The sequence below is a fragment of the Rhineura floridana genome, chromosome 1 (assembly GCF_030035675.1).
Source record: "Rhineura floridana isolate rRhiFlo1 chromosome 1, rRhiFlo1.hap2, whole genome shotgun sequence".
In the NCBI taxonomy this organism is placed as follows: domain Eukaryota; kingdom Metazoa; phylum Chordata; class Lepidosauria; order Squamata; family Rhineuridae; genus Rhineura; species Rhineura floridana.
Genome location: NC_084480.1, coordinates 271,293,841 through 271,318,361, shown reverse-complemented (window position 1 = coordinate 271,318,361; position 24,521 = coordinate 271,293,841). Strand labels below are relative to the sequence as shown.

The 24,521-nt window shown below is 41.1% G+C and overlaps 1 long non-coding RNA gene across 2 annotated transcripts in view; it reads right to left on the bottom strand.

Moving 5' to 3' along the window:
* The window catches only part of LOC133374537 (uncharacterized), a 32,828-nt gene extending 9,406 nt beyond the window's left edge, over window positions 1-23,422 (bottom strand). Inside the window, exons 1-2 of one of the 2 annotated variants that reach the window (XR_009759922.1) lie at window positions 23,354-23,406; window positions 1,661-1,829 (exon numbers count right to left, since the gene is read on the bottom strand). This is a non-coding gene — a long non-coding RNA (uncharacterized LOC133374537). Of the gene's footprint in view, window positions 1-1,660; window positions 1,830-23,353 lie in introns of both variants that reach the window. The other variant, XR_009759920.1, reaches the window with a different exon arrangement.
* Between the last annotated feature and the right edge of the window lie 1,099 nt (window positions 23,423-24,521).

The following is a 24,521-nucleotide window of genomic DNA, read 5'->3' as shown; positions in this document are numbered from 1 at the left end:
GGGTCTAGTCAGTTTCATTGTTTCTTGTCAATTGCACGCTGAAGCACTCTCTCCACCTTGAAGCCCAAACAACCGCAGGGAGTAAACATGTAAAATACAGTGACACTAATCTTTCCCAGAAGGTCCTACTTGCATCCTACTTGTGTGAATGGAAAACAGTGGATTGGAAGCTACTATTGAGCAAGAAATATGGACCTTGAAAATCTATTATGCTGGTAAAAGCAGTGTCTTTAGTACGAAGTTAGGTTCCTGTGTGGATAAGCCCTGGGGCTCTAATGTCAGTGGGGCAGTGAATCTGCTCCATGTTTTAGTCCAAACTTTCAAGGAGGTGTCCAAGGAGCAGATTCATTGTCCCGCTGCCTCAGAACCACCAATCTCCACTACTTTTCCCTATAATCAGAGACTTTCAGTCCCCATTTTGTTCAGTCCTGTGCTGGAAGACTGTTCCACCATTTAGTCTCAGGGGTTTGACATGTGCCTTGCTCCACCCACTCCTTTCAAGCTTGCTTGTATCCCATGGAAACATATGGGAGCAAGACTTTTTAGTTAGACCTTTTACCTTTTGCCTCCTCTCCCTATTGCCTTGCTTCATTTGGGGAGGGGAGAGGGGGATACTCATAATACTGGTGGAAAAGCACAAGGCAATCTCTCCCTAAACAGTTTTTTTTCTATTTCAAGGTTAAATACTATGAAAATCTATGAAAATTTGGGGCATGGGCCTGTGTCCTCAATCTTTTAAGCATCTAGTGATACCCCTGATGTGCCCATTTGTTAGAACATAGTTTAATGCTTTGCAAATTTAGGTTGCAATCCCAGTTTTGTAGGAGTAAGCCTACTGAATTCCATGGGACTTACTTCTGAACCAAAATTTATGAAAGACTAATCCTCCCCCTTTCCTAACAAGCATCTCTGACTAGAGAAACATTGTAAACATGCTCCAAGCCTCTAAGACACCAAAATCTGCATCATTCCAAATTCAGAAATAGGCCTTCAGCTCCCCCCAGTTGTTCAGCCAATTGTTAATTAAGGTAAATGCAGAATCAACGTGAAGGCATTGCCACCACAGGCTATGTGATTGGAGCACTTGAATGCCCACCTCTTGGAAAATTTCCCACTATTAATAGAAATGCCTGGGGTCGCCCAATTCTTTCTTGTCCTTTGTGCAATGGACGGAGTCAAGGGCAGAGTCTGCACCCATGAAACCCCACGCTGGCCTCCATTTGCCTGCCAGGAATCTGCTTTGTGGCATGAGCTGTTCTATATTAGGTCTGATATGCAGGTTAGCTAGTTAATTCCGTGTTTCATTTTCTTTTAAAGAGCCATTTCCCATTTCTGAATGCCTCTGCTTTGTTCTTAAATGAAGTACTTAATTGGAACTCTGGAGGTGAGCCTGTTATTTGCAGAGTTCCAACTTTATGTACTTTTATGAAATAAATAAATAAATAATCTGGTTTCACCCACCCCCACCTAGGCCACTTGGTGCATGCACTAACCTGGTTTCATGGAATTTCGTCCTGTAAAAAGGCCTGTCATTCTCCTCCAGAAGTGGAAACCATAAGCCTGAATTGTCTGTGTGTTCAGGCAAAGCATTAAAAAAGCTCAGATGGTGGCAGCACTACCTCAGAGTAAGTAACAGAGGGTATCTTGCATCTGGTCCTACCTTGCAGGGGTGGAAGGTTCTTGAACCTGTTTATCACAACCTTATACAACACCAAACAATCCTCATGTTCTGTCCAAATGCACATCATAACTGAATCTAGTACACATTTCCATCATTTAGGAATCCAAATTTCCATCATTTTCTTTAACATACTAGTCTTCTCTTCATGCTGGGAAGAAGCAAAAATAAATAAAAATAAATCGGGGAGTGGGAGTATCATACATATATCCACTACTTGAAATAAACTGAACTCATTCAGGGAATGGATCCAATTAATATTCCTGAACTGTGTGGCAGAAATTTTGCAGTTTGCTCATGGGTTGCTCGGTGCCTCGGGCAGGTCGATGCAGCTGGCAGTACAGCTTGCGAAGGCTTTGGCTGCCTTACAAGTGTCAGATTTTTCTCATAGGCAAATTTTACTTGAGTAGCATTGCCAACGTAAAAGGCATGCTCAGGACCTCCAGCAGTGTTAGACCAGTATATCTGGCTTCTCTTCATTTTAACACCCCTTCTAAAATGGCAATGGCATTAACCATAGTTAGCACAAAGAAGTTCTTGCTCTCTACTCAAATGTTTGGCTAGATTTCTCTCACAGTGTCCTACAAAACCAGTGACATATATGATCATATTCTACCTTTGTGCCTTTTTTTATCTTCTTTTATGAGAACACAGCAATCCAGTGTAATGAGTAGGGCTTTAGTAACCATCTGCATCAGTTGTTTGTAACTGCTGAAAGCTATATTGCCTCTCATGTCAAGGTGGATCTGATTATATAAACTACATGTGGAACTCTCTCAGGAGGCAAATGGACAGCCACCTGTCGAGTATGCTTAAGATTGATACCTGCATTGGACTCAGGGGGTTGGACTCAATGGCCTCATAGGTCCTTTCAAACTCTATTTTTCTATGATTCTACGAAACAAATTCTGCAAAACAGATGCGAAAGGAGAGTCTGGAGTTGTATGAAGCACACAATAGGAACATAGAATGTGAGAAGCATGAACCAGGGAAAGTTGGAATTGTCAAGCAAGAAATGGAACGCATCAACATTACAATACTTGGCATGACTGAATTAAAATGTACGGGAATGGGACATTTTCAATCAGGCAAACTACAAAACGTTTTATGCAGGAAATGAGAAATTAAGAAGAAATGGGGTTGCTTTAATAGTGAGAAGTGATGTAGCAAAAGTAATTAGGAGCTACAACACAAGGTCTGAGCGAGTGATATCAATGAGATTAAACGGGAAACCTATGAACATAACCATCATCCAAGTCTACTCTCCAATGGCAAACGCAGAAGAAGAAGGAGAGATTTTACACAGAAGTACAGGAGGAAATTGTTCACACACCAAAACAAGATGTGCTGATAATCATGGGGGACTGGAATGCAAAAGTAGGGAACAGGGAAGAACTAGGAATTGTGGGGAAATGGGGCTTAGAAGACAGAAACAAAGCAAGAGAAAGACATTGAATTCTGCGAAGTCAATAATTTGTTTCTTGCAAACACATTTTTTGAGCAACCGAAAAGACCACTGTACACGTGGACATCATCAAATGGTCAATATAGGAATCAAATTGATTATATAATTGGTAGCAGAAGATGGAGAAGTTCCATACTTTCTGCAAAAACAAGACCAGGAGCAGACTGAGGTACAGATCATGAACTGGTTGTATCTAAAATCAGAGTAAAGCTACAGAAGAAGAACAAAGCAATCATAATGAGAAAATACAATTTAAATAACATCCCAGAAGAATATAAAGATCAAATAAGGAACAGATTTGAGGCTTTAAACTTAGTTGACAGAGAACCAGAAGAACTATGGAGTGAAGTCAGAGGCATTATCAGGGAAGGATGCAAAAAGACAATACCTCTAGTTAAAAAGAGAGAAAGACCTCAATGGATGACTGAAGAAACTCTTAAAATGGTTAAAGAGAGAAGGAAAGCAAAAGGAGATAGACACATAGTCAGAACCCTAAATGCAACAATACAGCAACTAGTACATAGGGACAAAGAGAACTATTACAATAGTTATTATATAGAAATAGAAGAGGACAACAAAAAGGGAAGAACAAGAGCCCTATTCCAAAAGATTAGAGAAATGAAAGGGAAATTTAAACGAACAGTAGGGATGTTGAATAATCAATAGGGGAACACACTGACTGACCAAGATGAAATAAAAGGAAGATGGAAGCAATACACTGAAGAACTCTGTAAAAGAGATGCAAGGATGACAGATTCATTCACAGAGGAACCATATGATGAAGAACCAGAAATTTTAGAATGTGAGGCAAAAGCTGCTCTTAAAATACTTGGAAGAAACAAATCACCAGGAACAGATGGCATACCAATAGAGTTGCTACAAGCTATTGAGACTGAATCTGTCCAAAGTTTGACAAACATTTGTCAACAAATATGGAAAATTAAGCAATGGCCCACAGACTGGAAGCGTTCAATATACATCCCAATTCGAAAGAAAGGGGATCCCAGGTAATGCAGTAATTATCAAACTATTGCCTTAATATCCCATGCAAGTGAAGTAATGCTCAGGAGTCTACAACAAAGTCTCTTACCATATATGGAGTGAGAAATACCAGATGTCCAAGCTGGATTTAGAAAGGGAAGAGGTACCAGAGATCATATCGCAAACATACGCTGGATAATGGAACGGAGCAAGGAATTTCAGAAGAAAATCACCCTGTGCTTTATAGATTACAGCAAAGCCTTTGACTGTGTAGATCATGAAAAACTATGGAATGCTTTAAAAGAAATGGGGGTGCCACAGCATCTGGTTGTCCTGATGCACAACCTATACTCTGCACAAGAGGCTACTGTAAGGACAGAATATGGAGAAACCAATTGGTTCCCAATCAGAAAGGGTATGAAACAGGGGCGTATTTTATCACCCTATTTGTTTAATTTATACGCAGAACATATCATACGGAAAGCAGTATTGGACCAAGATGAAGGAGGTGTGAAAATTAGAGGGAGAAATATCAATAATTTAAGATATGCAGATGATACCATACTACCAGCAGAAACCAGTAATGATTTGAAACGAATGCTGATGAAAGTTAACGATGAAAGCACAAAAGCAGGACTGTCAAATGTCTGAATGTCAAAAAGACTAAAATAATGACAACAGAAGACTTATGTAAGTTTAAAGTTGACAATGAGGACATTGAACTTGTCAAGGATTATCAATACCTTGGCACAGTCATTAACCAAAATGGAGACAATAGTCAAGAAATCAGAAGAAGGCTACGACTGGGGAGGGCAGCTATGAGAGAACTAGAAAAGGTCCTCAAATGCAAAGATGTATCACTGAACACTAAAGTCAGGATCATTCAGACCATGGTATTCCTGATCTCTATGTATGGATGTGAAAGTTGGACAGTGAAAAAAGCAGATAAGAGAAAAATCAACTCATTTGAAATGTGGTGTTGGAGGACAGCTTTGCGCATACCATGGACTGTGAAAAAGACAAATAATTGGGTGTTAGAACAAATTAAACTAGAACTGTCACTGGAACCTAAAATGATGAAAGTGAGGTTATCATACTTTGGACACATAAAGAGAAGACATGATTCACTGGAAAAGACAGTAACACTGAGAAAAACAGAAGGGAGCAGAAAAAGAGGAAGGCCAAACAAGAGATGGATTGATTCCATAAAGGAAGCCACAGACCTGAACTTACACGATCTGAACATGACAGATACTTTTGAAGGTCACTGATTCATAGGGTTGCCATAAGTCATAATCGACTTGAAGGCACATAACAACAACAAAACTATGAAACAAATAGTCGGAACCAGGGAGAGGTTGACCTTGGTTGGGACTGTGGCATTGTGGTGTGTGTGTGTGTGGATTTAACACTTTGCATCCTATTGTGAATAGCAGGCATGTGTGGAGGCCTTTGCAACTAGGACCACAATGGGGGCAAAGAGTTAAAGCCTCCCACCTCCTACCATACTGGCTGTTCGTTTTAACAAAATCAGTGCACGATGCTGAACTACATGACAACTGCTACGTCTTATTTGGCCCCATGATAGCCCTCATCTACCAGAGATTCTGCCCCAAACCCAAATGTTTTCAAGAGAACAAGGCAGAAATGAGAGAGAAAAGGAGGGAAAGCAAGAGAGAGCCCAGAGAATGTTAAGAGACAGGCCAAAACTCACAAAGCCTGGACAAAAGCCATGTAGGTAGTAAAAGAAAAAAGCTGTCGTTTGGCGTGGTTTATAATCTCAGGACCTTCAAATATCATATTTAATTTGCCTCCCAGATTTAGAAACGGTGAGAAGCGACAGTACGAATTCTGTTCTTCTAATTAAAACCCCTTCTGTCTTTTTCCAAGCCGTTCCTCTGGCAACACAAATCGCACACAGCACGATGACAGGATAGCAGGCAGTGTCATTTCATATAGGTCAGGGAATGGAGTAAGATGGGCATTTGTTTGATTTTTTTTCCCCTTTACCAGCAAAAGATGGTGTAAAAAATTTTCAGTTTTTTTATAACTGAAATCTACAGAATTATTGCAGTATTGTTACACAAATAAGTACAGAATAATTAGTGTTGGCTGACACTTATTCTATTATAATGTTACATAAACCAAAGTGATTGAACATATAAGCCATATCTGAAGATGTGTGAGCCTTATTTTGCTATTAATTAATAAAAGGCAATCAGTGTTGAAAAAAGTACTAACATGTTTGCTCTTCTCTCAACCTGATTCAGTTTTATTATTTTTTATTGTTTGCACATGTATTTTATTCTTTCATTCAGAACTTGAAGGGGTTGAGAGCAATCTCCTGTTTTAGTACAGTTTACAGCACAATCCTAACCATATCTGCTCAGAAGTGAATTCACTAGGGTTTGCTCCCTGGCAAGTAGGGTTAGGACTGCAGTCTTATTCCAACAATATTATCAAATATAAAACCAATTCTAGGTAATTATTTGGTATACTTTTTATTGAATTCAACAAAAATACCAATAGAGGTTTATTGGCAATTTCAATCCAGTTATCTTTTCAAGGGGTCAAATAATTTTATTTTAAGCATTACATTATTTTAATAAGGCTGCAATGCTACATGCACTGACCTGAGAGTAGGTCCCATTGAACTCAATGGGACTAATTTTTAGTGGATATATATAGGATTGTGCTGTCAATTATTCGTATTATTTCAATTGTAACCTTTTCAAAAAATCAATCTTGAGGCTGGCAGAAGTGTGGTGGCAGAAGGTAAGGGATGCATATGGCATGGTTGTGGGGGGTGAGCGAGTAGGAAGATCTTAGAGGAGAGCCTGTTAATAAGTTAAGCATCTTGCTGAGCTAGAAAGCAAATCTGGATCATGAGTGATTATGTGCACAGTATTTAAAAGATGAGGTTTTATAAAGCACAAACATATATTCCTTAATATTAAAATACATCATGCTTCATTTTATTAATAGGGAATGTATTAAAAATTAAGATGTTGAGCAGGAACATTAGTTGACTGATTTACGACAAATTTGTAGAGACTCACCTTCTTAACTGATTCGAAGATGTAATATTTAGATTCTAGGGCAGTAGTAGTGGCAGGGGTACAGCAACAGGAAAGGGAAATGAGGGCATTGTCCCCCCAAATGATAATTCTGCCCTCCCACTGAAATTTTCCTTCAGTCCCCAAATTTCTAGCATTGCAGTAACTTAAAACTTCACTTGAGCTTTTAGAAACACCGTTTAGGCATTCAAAGAGAGTGGCAGGGCAATGTGCAATATAAGACTTAAAGGTGTGACTGAAGTGAACACAAATCTTGATGGATGGGGGAGGGAGTTGGTAAACTTAGGGATTTGAAATTTGAGGAAGGAAAGCTAGGAAGGGCAGTATTGTTATGCACTGCAGAGCATCTCCCCCTACCCTGTAGTATTCAGCCAGCCTCTGTAGGTGGTGGGTGTTATTAGTGCATCTGGTGGGAGTGCCTAGGCTTTTAGGCCTAGACAGTGCAGCAGCCTAGCTTAGTCCAGGGCAGGCTCTAAGAAGAGGCAAGTGAGCTAACTGTCCAAGCCCCAGGAAGCCTAATGAGACCTTACTAACTTAGTCCAGGCAGTGGAGAGCTGGAATATTATGTGTGCATGTAGTCTGGAGGGCATTTCTCCCCTAGTTTATTTAAAAAGTTGCATAATGTATCCTTTCAATCGTTTCAAGCTGGTTCCATTTCAAAATGGTTTTGAAGAGTATATTAGTTGCAACAGTTTTAGATTCCACCCAACTGTGCAAATGATCATTATAAATAATTCACCTTATTTAACTTCTCACGCAAACATATGTACTACCAAAATAGTGTGCGTGAGAGTTGCTGGTAGAGCCATCAGAAGCAGTGTTAGCTGGCTGGCCTAGGGCCTTTCTGTAGAACAGAACCTGTGCACTTTTATAGTTGATTCTAGCACCTGTAGTTCAAAGAGACATATAGTACCTATATGATATGCTGTCGAGCATTTCCTTAAAAGATGATGATTATAGGTATTAATTTAATTTTTAAACTTCTCTTAATTGCTTTCCTAGCATGGCAAAGGAGACCAAGGTAGTTAGTTCCGGAAGCAGCCACCTCAGGAGAACTGAATTCATAGTTCATCCACTTACTAAAACACTGTACCTGTACAAGGAAGCCTTCCTAGGCATGTACACTTTGTATGCTTCAGGACTCACCTTTGGTGCTTCTACAGCTGTGTGTGAAAATTCATTCTCAACTTTGATATGTGTGTTGACACCATACAGGCATTCAATGCTTCATTAGAGAAAAATAAACTTAGTAATCTGGGCTCTTGAAAGTAACATATTTGAAGGAATATCAAGTAAACAGTTCCTTTGCAAGTTTGCAGAGAAATCACAGCGCATTAGACTTTATTAACAGTTCTGATTATTATGGTAGGATGACTTGCACAATATAGATTTACTTCCTAGTCCCTGTTATTTAATTTACATAATTATGTTGCATGTGGAAAATATTGTATTTTAAATTGATTTAAATTTTTTATAAACTTCACAAGTCATAGTTTCTAACTAAAATACATAAATTGGGGGGTGTAATTACCTATGAAAACGTTTTTCCCTAGAAACCTCTTTTATAGTGACGGATGCCCCAACACTTCTGCCCTCTCCCAGTTTTTGCTCTGCCCACCCAATGAAAATTGTTTTGCTGCACTCCTGAGTAGCAGCTTCTCCATACTATCAACTCTTTATCCCACATGACTTCTCAGTTGTCACTTACATAAGAACATAACATAAGAACATAAGAAGAGCCAGCTAGATCAGGCCAGTGGCCCATATAGTCCAGCATCCTGTTCTCACAGTGGCAAACTAGATGCCCATGAGAAGCCTGCCAGTGGGACCTGTGTGCAAAGAGCACTCTCCCCTCCTGTGGTTTCCAGCTACTGGTATTCAGAAACATAACACCTCTGACTATGGAGACAGAGTATTGCCATCATGGCTAGTACCCATTGATAGCCTTATCCTCCGTGAATTGGTCTAATCCTCTTTTAAAGCCATCCAAGTTAGTGGCCATCACTGCCTCTTGTGGGAGTGAATTCCATAGTTTAACTATGCACTGTGTGAAGAAGTACTTCCTTTTGTCTGTCCTGAATCTTCCAGCATTCAGCTTCATTGGATGTCTTTGAGTTCTAGTGTTATGAGAGAGGAAGAAAAACATTTTCTATGTACTTTCTCCATGCCATGCATAATTGTACACATCTATCATATCACTTCTTACTTGCCTTTTCTCTAAACTATAAAGCCCCAGATGCTGCAGCTTTTCCTGAAACGGGAGTCATTCTATCCTTTTGATCATTTTGGTTGCCCATTGCTGAATCCTTTCCAACTCTACAATATCCTTTTAGAGATAAGGTGACCAGAACTGTACACAATATTCCAAATACAGCCACACCATAGATTTATATAATGGCATTATGATATTGGCAGTTTTATTTTCAATATTTTCAGCACCTTTCCTAATGATCCATAGAATGGAATTTGCCTTTTTCACAGCTATCATCAAGCTATCCACTACAACCCCAAGGTCCCATTTCTGGTCAATCACCACCAGTTCAGACCCCATGAACATATATGTGAAATTAAGATTTTTGCTCCAATATGCATAACTTCACATTAAGGCTGTAATCACACTAGTTGCCAGATCATAGCCTTTCCATTAGCCACACTTGGGGGGGGGGCACGTTGATCTGCAGATCAGTTGTGAAATCTCTTTGAAGCTGGATTTAAAAAAAAAATGCACTCAAGCGGCTCCCACCAGGTTTTACAGTAAAAAGGGGCAGGGTTTGACTCATGTTGTGTGCCCTCATTTTCAGAAGAGAGAGGTGGAAATACACTGGAACTGACAGTGAGTGTGTTTCTACCCTAAATTGCATATGCCACTTTACTGCCCATTCATTCAAGTCTGGAGTAATCCATTTTTGTTTTAACAATCCTGAACAATTTAGTATCATCAGCAAACTTGGCCAGCTCACTGCTCACCCTTAACTCTAGATCATTTATGTTAAATTTTAAAAGTTAAAAGTTAAAAAGCACAGATCCCAGTACAGATCCTTGGGGGACACCACTTTCTAATCCCTCCATTGGGAGAACTGGCCATTTATTTCTACTATCTGGTTTTTGTTTCCTAGCCATTTCCTGATTCACAAAAGAACCTCTCCTTGCATTTCTTTTGCCAAAGTTTGTATTCCTTGTTATATTCCTCTTTCGGACAAGATTTCCATTTCTGGAGGGAAGCCTTTTTGCTTCTAATAACATATTTGACTTTGTTCATTAATCATGCTGCATCTTGGCCCTGGTGGTACCTTTCCTGATCTGCTGTATACACTCCAGTTGAGTGCCTAATATTGTGTTTTTAAACAACTCCCAAGCATTTTGAAGTGATATGACCCTCTGGATTTTGCCTTTCAGCTTCCTTTTTACCAATCCCCTCATTTTTGGGAAGTCTCCTCTTTTGAAATCAAATGTGACTGTGTTGGATTTTCTCGGTAATATGCCACTTACATGTATGTTTAACTTAATAGCACTATCGTCACTACTCCCAATCAGTTCAACAACACATATATCTTGCATCAGGTACTGGGTGCCACTTAAGATTAAATCCAGGTTTGCTGTCCCTCTGGTCGGTTCCATTAGCAACTGTTCTAGGGCACAGTCATTTAGGGTGTCTGGAAATTTTATCTCTTTCTCATGACTGATCATTATTACAACATTTTCTAGTTTGAATGCTTCCTCGGTTTCATTTTTCATCTCAGGATCTCCCTGAGCATTTTTATCAGTGGGACAATGGAACATCTTGAGTACTAAATTACTCTTGGGGTCCGGTATCACCACCCACAATGATTCTGTAGAGGAGTCTGCCTCTTTTCAGAGTTTCTGTCTTGCTGGATTTAATGCCCTCTTTTGTGTATAGAGTGACACCACCTCCAACATGACCTTCCCTGTCCTTCCAATATAGTTTCTATCAGAGCTTGGAAAAGTTACCTTTTTTGAACTACAACTCCCATCAGCCCAATCCAGTGCCCATGCTGGCTGGGGCTGATGGGAGTTGTAGTTCAAAAAAGTAACTTTTCCAAGCTCTGGTTTATACCCAGGGATAACAGTGTCCCTCTTATTTTCTCCATTCCACCAGGTTTCCGTTATGCTCAATAGATCAATCTTCTAAGACCAAGCACTCTAGTTCTCCCATTTGGGCTCAGAGGCTACTAGCATTAGTTTATAAACACTTGTATACAGTAATTCTCTTCAAGGGTCTTTGGCACTTTTGTTTCGGCCTGCGGTACTTTGGTCTCTCTGAATGTTTATATTGTGCCCTTGCACTCACAATGCCTAGTTCTAGGCCTACCCCATTTACATTTTCATAACTTACAGTTACCATGTATACCTTCTACTCTATGTTTTCTGTTGTTCTTCTAGATGATAAAAATCATTTGAGTAGAATCCAGGTGTGTTCAGGGCAAATGCATGTGGGCTTAAAGTGAGAAGTGAATATACACACAAGCTACCCCCCATGTCCCTGTGCCATATTTCTTTGCCTGCTGGCTCCACTGTAGACTTTCCTGTGTTCAGCACAAGGTCTGAAGAGGATTCTAGTAGGCTCCTAATTTCGAGGGTGTGGGGGGGTTGGGGGACAGGAGAGGAAGAGAAATAGGGTTGCCAGGTCTCCAGTTTTCACCCAGAGACTCCATTTTTGGTGGGTCCTCACCAGGTCTCTGGGAGAGTCACCTTAATCTCTGGACTCTTAGCTTTCATTTTGTAAAAATTAAGTTTCTAGATGGTCTGGTTCAAAAGATATAAACCAAAATGTTGCACGCCCCCGAAACTTCTGTTTGTATCGCCTGCTCTAATCCCTATCCTTTCAGGTTTTTAGCTATAAGTGAAGTCAGGATTGTGATTGACAATAGCAATAGCTAAACCCCATTTCAAGTTCTGAGAACAGTTTCCTTTTCCTGTTTGTCTCACATCAGGAATTCAGTAAATATATAGCTTTCAGCAGCATAGAGTACTTTCTCTGTACAGGATTGCTTCTGAGTAAACATGCATAGGATTGCACTACAACAGAAGATCACAGCAGGATCTTGGTAGGCATAAAAGTGCACACGCAAGGGTTTTTTTAATTACTTGCAAAAACTGGCATATACTTTTATCTTTCAAATAATTTTTGAATAGAAGTTTAAAAAGTGTACATGCTGCAGTGTTATACATTTCTAATTAAGGAGTCAAAGAAGTTTAAATTTTACTGGACTGTTGAAGAGGGCAGTTTATTTGTCTTATTCATAACCTGTTTTGAAAACCTTCCCAATATGAAGGTTTTCTGGGAGTAATGTTGCAATGCTAATTCCACATATCTAAAATCCAGTAACCATAAAACAATTATAAAACAGTTGCAAAACAGCTTAAGTGGCATGATTCTGAATTTTGGATTGGGTGAGTGAAATTCCTTATCATTGAATTGCAGTCCTTCCATGTCTGAGTAAGCCCCATTGAATACATTGGGACTTGCTTCTGAGTAAACATGCATAGGATTGCACTATAAATATCTTTACAGGTTGTGTAAATAATAAACATCTTTGACATTCTTGCTTATATAAATATTTATTCATCCTATGTTTTGATATGTATCTGATTTCACACTATGGATGTAAATTATTATTTACAAATGATTATTTTGTCTACATTTTACATGTGCTCTTCTTCATTGGGGTGGTCATGGTCCCCCTCTGTTGTTTTCACCCTCATGGGAAGATTAGGCTGAAAGAAGGTGCATAGCCCATGGTCACCCAGTAAACTTTATAGCTTATTTCCATTTTAAAATTTAATTAAAATGATTTATATACAGGCAAAAATTATGAAGTAATGCAGATCCACATAATACATTTAAAGCACATGTAACTCAGATTTAAAGTGCATGACTTCCCCCAAAGAATTCTGGGAAATGTAGTTTCCTGCTTACAGTTATAGTTCCCACCACCCTTAACAAACTACAGTTCCCAGGATTCAGTGGTGGGATTCATGTGCTTCAAATGTATGTTGAATATGCTTTAAATGCATGGTGTGGATCTGCCCTAGTATGCTGTGCATTCATTAGTGAATTGAAAAGAACCATTTTACAAGACACTTTTTTAAACAGGGCTGTAGCTTAGTGCTAGGGCACATGCTTTGCATACAAAGGTCCAAAATTCAATCTCTGGAAGAGACTGTTGCCTGGAATCCTGGAGAGTCAATGCTAGTCCATGTCAGCAGTACTGAGCTAGATGGTACCAAATGGTATAAGGCAGATTCCTTTGTTCCTAAAAGAGCAAAGAGACCCAAGGGCCACAGTGACTCCCAAATTTATTTATGTATTTTATTTATAATATTTATATACGGCTTTATTGTAAAAAAACCTCAAAGCAATTTATAGAAGGCATTAAAACAATAAAATTATTGGCAAAAACAGTTAAAGACAGGTATTTAAAAACATTCAAAATAATAAAACCAACAATGAATTAAAAAGAGATAAAACACAATAGCTTCTACATGCCTGGGTAGGCTTGCCTAAACAAAAATGTTTTTAGCAGGTGCCAAAAAGAGTACAATGAAGACACCTGCCTAACGTAAATAGACAGGGAGTTCCAAAGAATAGGTAATGCCATACTAAAGAATCGATTTCTTACAAGAGCAGAACAAGTACTTTGTGGAACCCATAACATGGAAAGCACACCTTGAACTTGGTCTGGTAGCAAATCAGCAACCAGTGCAGATTTCAGAGCAGAGGTATTGTGTGCTGATAGGGTCTCACTCATGTCAGCAATCGTGACACAGCATTCTGCACTAACTGCAGCCCCTGGGTCAGGTTGTGCTGCATGGGGATTTCTGTGACCTTCACTGGCTGGCTGCCAGGATTTTTTTAAGTTTTGGTTAAGAACCTTGACTGGCTGGGGGATGCTGAGTTTTCTGTCTTACTGATAGGAATCTTGTTGTAGTTGGTATGGTATTTCATTGAAGAAATCATCACTGTCTTTTGTTTTCCTTTTCCTATTTGCATTTCAGTTACCTCTGACCTTACTCCCTTACATCCATAGAAGCAACAACAGTGGTTCCGTGTGGTCAGCTCAACTCCCTTAAACCCACTGATGATGCATCTTGTTAGTTGCATGATGGTTTGTTTCTTGCTCAATAGTGGTAAAAAAGAATTCACATACTGGGAAGTGTGGCTGCAATTATCTACTGCCTGTGAAGGTAGACCAAACCATATGTGTTTTCTCTCTGTCAATTATTACTCACTGGAATTGGGTTGGCTGTCAAAGTGAGTTTATAACAGAGCAGGCAGGAAAGAGCAGAGAATCTTCTTAACTCTTACTCATTTCTCAAACCTCTCTCTGCAGTGAAGGGTCAAGTCTGTAAAGAAGTTTGGAGCAGCCACTTTAAAAGGCAAGCAGGGCATTCCTGGCAGGGGGTTGCCAACCCTGCTTTGATATGGATATCTTTGCAGAGGATCCCTAGTCAAGCCTTACCAACAGCACAATCCTAGCCATATCTACTCAGAAGTTGAGTTCTGTTGAGTTCTATGAGGCTTAATCCCTTAGTAATTGTATTTAGAATTGCAGCCTTCAGGGGCATCCATTTTTACTCCTCAGTGCTTCCATCTAACATCTCCACAACACGAGGCTTTCTTCCTACTATGTGTCATGGCCCCGTCAGAGGACTCCTCAGATGAGGACGACTCAGGAGTAACAGCAGCAGACCCAGGAGCAGCAGACTCAGAAGGAGACACGGAGGAGCCTCCTGAGAATCCAGCTCCTTCTCCCCCTCAGCTGCAGAGCACCCCAGATACAGCAGAGGCCCTGCAGCCAGACACAGACAGTGCCCAGGATACTCCCCCCTCACCTGCAGAACGTAGACAGCAGAAGGTCAGGCAGAAGAGAGGCAGGCCTGTCTCCTTAAGGCCCAAACGCTGAGGGCTCACACCTGCTGTCAACCCTGCTCTTTATAAGGCACACCTTGGCTGCAGCTTGTTGCTGACTGCAACGTCAGGCGTGGCTTGTGTGTTCCTAGTTTCCTGGTAACCTCTTTTGGACTGACCCCTTGGCACTTGATCCCGGACCTCTACTGACCTTGCTTCTGGACTCCTGACTCGGCAAGTACACTTCGGACAAGCCTGGCCCTTATCAGCTCCCCTCCTCTTAGAGCTGGCAGATTTATGGCCAGCCTGCCGGCTAAGGACTTTGCTTCCCTGCCAACCACCCAGGAATTTCCAGCCCCCACCGGCACTTCTGATGCAGTGTAGAGCTGACACTATGGCCTTCTGGTGACAGGCCTGGTCTGAGGGCACTTAAACCCTTCTTGCCAGAAACAAGTAGGCTAGATTAAATGTTCCTAACCCAGGCTCTCTAAGCAGGAGAGTAGGAATTATCCCACCACTTCAGCTGGACCTGGAAACACCCTCATTTAGCTAAGATTTCTATCTTAATTTCCAATCAGAGAATTTTTTTTTGTTTGAGTGGTATGCTCCAAGCAACTGTGGTTGATGTTTAATGTATCATGCTTAATGACACCACTAGGGCCCACCTAGGGTTGCCATATTGCCCGGATAGCCGGGTTTTACCCGGATTCTATGCATGCCACCCAGCACCCGGCTAGCCCCTTATGTGGCCCGGATTCTCAGCTTTAATTTAAAAAAAAAATTAAGTTTCTAGGTGGTCCAGTTCTCGAGATATACATAAAAACGTCAGCCACCCCCCTCAACTGTTAAATCTTTCTTTGAACAGTACTGTATGCACTTCCTAGCTTTAACCCCGCCCGTTCAGCATTGCAGCCAATCAGGGATTGTGTTTCAGTTTCATTCACCTGAGGCAGTGTCTAGAAAACAAAATGGTGGTTTCACCCCCCCCCCCGTTTATCTGAAAATCTCATAAATTGGGTAAGTATATACATTTCAGGTTTTTTTCCTCTTGTGTGCAGGAGTCAGAGCTCGGGCAGTGTTTTGAAAACCTTCCCAATACTTGCTTTTTGTAAAAGCAATACTAATCCCATATGCCCAAAGTAAATCCCATTTAATTCAATAGGACTTACTTTGAGTAGACATGGTTATGAATGTGCTGAAAATCAATGGGACTTTGGAGTGAATGTAAAAAAGAATTATGTTTGTGTTCTAACTCTTTCTGTCTCCAGTCCTATTTTAAAGCAAGTAGGCAGGGCTTACTTAGATATTACAGTTTTTATTCTGTAGGAAAGTAATACCGATTTTTTTTAAACTAATACTGATTTTTCTGCAATCACCAACTGGTTTGACAATAAACTATTATATGGGCTGTATGTATTTATACGTCTGCAGTGTGTGCGTGTGCGTGTATGGAGTCTTTCCAACACCCCTGTGAGGTAGGGTTGGAAACCAAGGCAGCTCACAACAAGAAATAAAGCCATTTAAAATCCAATAACCATAAAACAAGTATAAACAGTTGCAAAACAGCGTAAAGTGGCATGATTCGGAATTTTGGGTTGTGTGAATGAAGTTGCTCATCACTTGAGGTTGCATGTCTGTCCCTGTTTGAGTAAGCCCCACTGAATTCGCTGGGACTTGCTTCTGAATAAATAAACTTAGGATTGCACTATAAATATCTTTACAGTTTGTGTAAATAATAAATATATTTGATAGTCATGCTTATATACATATTTCTTCATTTATCATATTTTTGGTTTTTGGTTAGGAATCCTGGCTGGTTGTGAGATGCTTAGTTTTTTGCCTTGCTCATAGGAATCTTGTTGTGGTTGGTATGGTATTACATTTATTTTCTTTCTGAGCCCAGGACTGGGTCTTTCATGACGCCCGGTGTGTGTGGGGGAGCAGGAGAGTAGTCGATAAGACAGACATCCTGGCATTGGTAATCTAATTAGCAAGGTATGTGTGGGGTTGTTGCACACTTCCAGGCCCAGTTTCATTTTGAGTATGGAGGTGGAACCTGTGTAGATGTGGCTGAGAAATTTTGAGTTAAGCAAAGCTCTGCTTTTATAAAACCTAAGAAACATACAGATACTTTGAATTCTGAGTGCCTGCACCAGTGGAATACTGGAGGAACTTGTAAAACTTGCTGCAACAGTATTTAGAACTGAGCATGTGGTGTGAAAGACTCCTTTTCCTAACATTTTGGCTTGTTTTTCTCCACCCACCACATCTCTGAAATATATTGTATATGTAATGGTTAACCGTGCTGTTGCCCTGACTTACTTTATGTTTGTTGCTATTTTGTGTTTTTATTATGTTTTTATATTGATTGTGTATTTTTATTGTTTTTATTATATTTGTAAGCTGTCCTGAGCTCTGTTTTTAACAGCAGAAGGGCAGGATATAAATTCTGTTAATCAATCAATAAATACTCCATAGTGTTGGGAACTAGAGTCTAGGCATTTAAGGCTGAAAATTTTGCTTTTAAAAAAAAGATTTCTCACATCTTTCCCCAGTTTTTGGTGGTAATTCTTAGGCACAAAAACAAAACAACTGGACAATCCAAATATTAATATGCAAATATTTGCATAATATGCAAATAATATGCAAGTATTTGCATAATATGCAAATTAACCTGCCCTGATTTGTGGAACTGGAATATGGCAACCCTAGGCCCACCCCATGACATCGCTAGAGCACACCCTGAAATCTCAGGGTTTGGGATGCTTCTGGCCTGGCAACCCTAAAGCAAAAGCTCTGTTGCAAGCATGGAAGTCTGTTGTATCAGCAGAGCTGCAGTGTTGGATGCGGCCCTATGGAATTCCACACTGAATGAATGTTAACATTTCCCAGCTGATGGAACGGAACAGGGAAGCTATATGCATACAGAAATATGCTTCAGCTTGTGAACTGAAGTGACTGAATCAGAGCCATTGCTCCTAATGAACTATGCAGCCACTTTCAGAGTCTCTTCTCTTTAATTTACTTCCTGTAATTCACAAGCAATCAGAAAATGCATTCAGCAGCCTTTAATATTGTTCACCTCTGAATGACTGAAAGTCTATTTTCATTGACTGGACAGCAGACAGAAATGGTGATTCTGCAGCTGTCTCAGGACAATATGTGAAATATGTATGGCATGTTGGATGCCTTGTTGTCTAGCTATCCAGTAGAGAATTCCCTAGATCAGAGATGTCAAATGTACCTTGCAAGTTGGATCAGGCCTATAAGAACCTTACTTAAATTGACCTGTGCATTTATAACTGTGCAGCCTTTTTGTTTTATTCTTCCTTTAGCATGGGTTGCTCTTCTTGCCATGGCTGACTTCAGCCATGATGAAGATGGAGACAGGGTGCTGAACTGGAAAGGCAGGAAGTCCACTACTAGACTTCCTGTGTGGCCTCCAGCAGAGGCATACAATTTTTAGCCAATAGTGGCCTAGAGGAGGTGGTTCCCAAGGGCCACAGAGACTTGAAAGTGGGTCTGGCAATGGAGACACAGTGCACTTTAAAGACTACATAAGCATAGCTAGACTCAGAGTTCAGAGGCTGCTGGGAGGGCATGAGCAGCCGTTGTGGGTGTGAGCAAAAAGCTAGAAAGCGAAGAAGACAGAAAGAGAGAGCGCATGTGGAGATAACACCAAAAGTGGTGAGGACTTTGGGAGGCCAGGGGATTCAGAGCCAAAGAAGGGTTAAGAGATTGCAGCAGGAGGGGTTGCAGGAAGAGGGGATTAAATGCAAATAGGAGGTTTGCTTACGGTAACAAGGAGCCTGGGCAGGAAGCCAGAAATTAGTTTGTGTGCAATAATTTCCAGGAGGGGTCAAGGATGAGAATTCACAGCTTTCCTTTGATGAAATAAGATTGGCTGAACTCCAAGGGCCTTTAATTTGTGAATCATTATCAGTACTTTTCTCCAGGAGGAAGGGCTGCCTCTTGTGCACCTGGCCTCCTGGCAGTGGTGTCACTGCTGCTTACTTGGACAGGTTCGTGCGACCACTTCGGTACTGGATCGTTGCCCCTCTTGGCTAATTAAAACTAGCAAGGAAGGAACAGTTGGCTGGGCCAAGGAAGTGATTAATGCCTCTTTACGAGAGGGAGTGGTCCCTGGCTGTCTGAAAGAGGCGGCAGTGAGACCACTCCTGAAAAAACCTTCCTTGGACCCAGAGGATTTCAGCAGCTACAGACCAGTAGCCAATGTTCCGTTCCTGGGCAAGATCCTGGAACGTGTGGTTGCTGACCAGCTCCAGGCGCTATTGGATGAAACCGATTATCTAGATCCATTTCAATCAGGGTTCAGGCCTGGTTTTGGCACTGAGACTGCCTTGGTCGCCCTGTTTGATGACCTATGTCGGGAGAGAGACAGAGGGAGTGTAACTCTGTTGATTCTCCTTGACCTCTCAGCGGCTTTTGATACCATCGACCATGGTATCCTTCTGGAGAGGCTTGCGGAATTGGGAGTTGGAGGCACTGCTTGGCAGTGGTTCCGCTCCTACTTAGCGGGTCGTCTCCAGAAGATAGTGCTTGGGGAACATTGCTCGACACCGTGGGTTCTCCAATGTGGGGTCCCGGAGGGTTCGGTTCTGTCTCCCATGCTTTTTAACATTTATATGAAGCCGCTGGGGGCGGTCATCAGGAGTTTTGGAGTGCATTGTCATCAGTATGCTGATGACACGCAGCTCTACTTCTCCTTTACATCTTCTTCAGGTGAGGCAGTCGACGTGCTGAACCGTTGTCTGGCTGCGACAATGGACTGGATGAGAACTAACAAACTGAGACTCAATCCTGACAAGACTGAGATGCTGTTGGTGGATGGTTTCTCTGATCGGATGGTGGATATATACCCTGTCCTGGATGGGGTTACACTCCCCCTAAAGGAACAGGTGCGTAGTCTGGGAGTCATCTTAGACTCTTCCCTCACACTTGAGGCTCATGTAGCCTCGGTGGCCTGGAATGCGTTCTACCAACTTCGGTTGGTAGCCCAGCTACGTCCCTATTTGAGTAAGGAGGACCTCACATCAGTGGTACATGCTATGGTAACCTCGCGTCTGGACTACTGCAATGCGCTTTACGTAGGGCTACCTTTGAAGACGATTCGGAAGCTACAGCTAGTGCAAAATGCGGCGGCCAGACTGCTAACAAGAACTAAGCGGTCTGAGCATATAACACCTGTGCTAGCCCGTTTGCACTGGCTTCCAATATGCTTCCGGGCCAGATTCAAAGTGTTGGTACTTACCTATAAAGCCTTATACGGCGCGGGACCACGATATCTGTCGGAACGCCTCTCCCGATATGAACTGACCCGTACACTACGGTCTACTACGAAGGCCCTCCTCCGGGTTCCGACTCATAGGGAAGCCCGGAGAGTGGTGACAAGATCTAGGGCCTTCTCAGTGGTGGCCCCCGAACTATGGAATGGTTTTCCCGAGGAGGTGCGCCTGGCGCCGACACTATCATCTTTTCGGCGCCAGGTTAAAACCTTTCTCTTCTCTGAGGCATTTTAATTCCTGTTAATTCTAAATTATTATATTTTGATTTTAGACTGTACAGTTTTTTGTACAGTTTTGTATTGTGATATATTGTATTGTGTTATTTTTATTGTATTTTTAATGTTCACTGCCCAGAGAGCTGTTGCTAGTCAGGCGGTATATAAGCTTAATTAAATAAATAAATAAAATACTGGGAGGGAGAGATCAGGAGATCAGCACTGTATGGATGCACTGACAAAAGTGCAAGATTGGCTCTGCTACCCCTCCTGGTAATATCACCACCAACAGACCAAGTATGTGGCACCGCCTCTCCCTGCCGGCCGCTTCTGCTTTTCTCAAGTCTGATCACTCCTGGCCTAAACTATAATGTGCCTCAAGCAAAGATCAGGCAGACTACCAAAGACGCTTACGAAACAATAGCTCAGGAGATTCTAAGGAAAAGAGCCAAGTCTTGTAAGGGCAGCATTGGCAGGGGACAGTCTGGAGTAAAGACTCACTTCCTGTTGTGCTGATTCCAGAGCATCACCACCTCTCTTTTCTGAAAACAGAGGCACACAACGCTAATCAAACCTCGCCACATTTTACTGTAAAACCTGGTGGAATCAGCTCTAGTGCTTTTTTTTTTTAATTCAGCTTCAAACAGATTTTGCAACTCCAGGTGTGGCTAATGGAAACCCTTTATGAGCCTGCCCGGGCCCTGAGATCTTCAGGAGAGGCCCATCTCTCAGTCCCAACACCTTCACAAGTGCAATTGGTGGGGACACGAGATAGGGCCTTCTCAGTGGCTGCTCCTAGGTTCTGGAAATCCCTACCTAGGGAGGCACGAATGGCCCCTGCTTGCCATCCTTCCGTCGGCAAGTAAAGACTTTTTTATTCCGACAGGCTTTTGAGATAGAAGGTGTTTACGATTGGGCTCTACAAGGTTTGTTTATTGTTTTATGCTGTTATTTGTATTATTTTAAATTGTTTTTTAGTATTTTAAGTGCCTGTTTCATGGTTTTAAGGTTGCATATAGTTTAATTGTATCTTAATTGTATATTTTTGTATGTTTTTAACTACATGTAGTTTTATTTGTAAGCTGCCCTGAGTTCCAGTTTGGAAAAAGGGCGGGGTAAAAATAAAGTTTCATTCGTTCATTCATTCATTCATTTGTTCTGGAGACTAGTGTTCTCACAGCCTTGCTCTGTCCGTCTAAGATCACTGAAGACACAGGACACAAAGCAGGTGTGGCTTCTCCTGCCAGCTCCATCTGTCTGTACTTCTGTCCAAAATCTCCATTCACCACCTGCAAGTGAGAGCAGTACTCAAGAACTGGGAATGGCCTGGGCAGAAGAAGCCACAGCTGGTTCATCTCCCCTGTCTTTGCTCATTTTGAAGGGACATTTCTTCAAAGAGTAAAACAAACAACAGAGCAGTGGTTGAATTATAGGGGGAAAGGTGAGAACAGTGATGAATGTTTTTTTTTAAAAAAACAACCTCACCACCATCTCTCCAATTTTATCTAAATTGTGGCCCCTCTGCAGCATTTTAGAGCAATTACTAAGGGACAATCAAAAAGGCAATGGGAGCACATACCCTCTGCTCCATAAATCAAGCACCAGAGAAAGCTTTGCATATTTTGTTACACAGCATTAATGCTTGCAAAAAGACAAAATACATTTATTTTTTTCTAAACTGTTCTGTCTGTATTCTCCCTATCCATTTATTGATATAGTGTTTTTTGTAGAAGCATGGTACATTTTTGCACATCTGTTTATCATGCCCTTGGGTCTTGCTGATTGGCAGTAAGGCTATGGGCACACTAGTTGGTTCAAATGCAGCCAGAACGGTTTTTAAGGCTGAGTTTTAAAGCAAGTCCGCCCTCAGCTGTATCCACCTTCCTTCCCCACTGCTGACTTTAGGCCTTTCAGGACTGCCCACAGAAAAGTGTTGGGCCAATCACTGTCTCTGCCTGGGCCTACAGTAAAGCATTTCCATTGGCCACATCTGGAAGACAAATGGGTTGATCTACCAATCAGTTGCGAAATTTCTCTAAAGCTGATATTTTTAAAAAAGAAATGCACTCAAGCTGATCCAACCAGGTTTTAGAGTAAAAAGAGTCAGAGTTTGACATGGTGTGCCCCCATTTTCAGAAAAGAGAGATGGAGATGCACTGAAACTGGCGCAACAGATACTGAAGCTATCTGTTCACTATCATCCCTGTATCTCCAAACGCAGAGGAACAGTTCAATCTGTATAAATAGCAATACAGTGCAATTCCCATCCGTGGTTGCACTAAACCAACCCTGGATTGCAACAATAAAGCTGGGAAATAACAACAGATATCAAATATTTTTAAGTAAATGCAATAGATGTGCATGGTAATAACTCTCAATATTTTTAACCATCTGATTGCTATCATTTTTAGCAATAAACTTATTCTCTATATAAGAGTTAATAGGCGCCTCCAATCACTTGTAGCATTTTACAAGAGGGATTCAAACATATGCCAGAGCTTTATGTTTGTGCAATTAATTTGGATTAAAGCACTCTGTCACCCTAGCATAACAATTTCTTTTTTTTAAAAATGGACTTTTCGTAGTTTGGAAAGTGACAGGGAAATGCACTGAAAGTGTGGGATGAACAAATGATTAATGGGAAGACATGTAAAGACCTCATAAGCAAACCAGGATGAATGTTCATTGTCATATAATTGCACACAAATAAACCAGAACAAATGCTCAGTAAAGGCCAGACATAGGGTAGAAACACACTCACTGTTCAGCTGGTTCTAGTGCAGTGCCACCTCTCTCTTCTGAAAATGGGAGAACCCAACACTAATCAAACCCCACCCTTGGTGGGATCAACTTAAATGCTATTTTAAAAAAAAATCAGCTTCAAAGAGATTTTACAACTGATCAGTAGATCAACCTGCTCCCCCTTCAGGTGTGACTAATGGAAACGCTTTGCTGTAGGTGATTAGTGCGTTCACAGCCATAGTCTAACCACCATATAAATCAAATCAGAACAAACACTCAAAGAGCAGGCTGTCTGGAGAAGCCCTTCAGCTCCCTTCCAATATATACAATATATATATATTTGTATATTCCAATATACAAAGAAACAGACTAACTGAAAAGGTTTGCAGGCTTGCAGATGGTCCTGTGAAGAAGGCAGAGTTCTCTTTCTTTCATCCTTGAGTCCTGCAAATAGTCAAAAGCAGACCTGTAAGACAATGAAATCTGCATGCCTTCTCAACTCCCATGCAGCTGCTTTCTTCCTGAACCAGGCTAGACTGCTGGAATCTGAGAACAATCAGCTCATGCTGAAATGATGCCTACTGAGCATGCTCCAACAGCTAGCTTTAGGAGGAGACGGGGAATGGATAATTAACAGACACACCTTAGCAAGGACAACAGCATGGGTCACACAAAGGCAGATATCCCCACTCAGCCATGAAACTTGCTGGGTGCCCTTGGACCAGTCACAAGTTTCTCTGCGTGATCTACCTCACAGGGTTGTTGTGAAGATAAAATGGAGAAGAACCATGCATACCACCTTGAGTTCCTTGAAGAAAAGGTGGGATATAAATGTAACAATTTACATTAAATTTACATATTTTACATTAAAAATAAAAAATAGAATTTCTAGCTGCTACGTAAGAAAAATACTTCACAATGGATTCATTCCAAAAGAACTTTCAGATGACACAACAAAACTCTGATGTTCTTTTGGCAAAAAAGTACAGGCTTATTCTAGAACTAAGTACTAAATTCATTTTCACAAGCATTCAACAGCTTCAAAATCTTCTTTTTCAAAGCAATACCAAGAAAGGGGTAACAGAGGAATCACATGAGGAAATAAAAGCTAAGAATTGGCTTGGGAAAGGCTGCCTTTAGTAAAACAGGAAATTGTTCATTCTTCCTCTTGGTAGCTGATGGAAAGT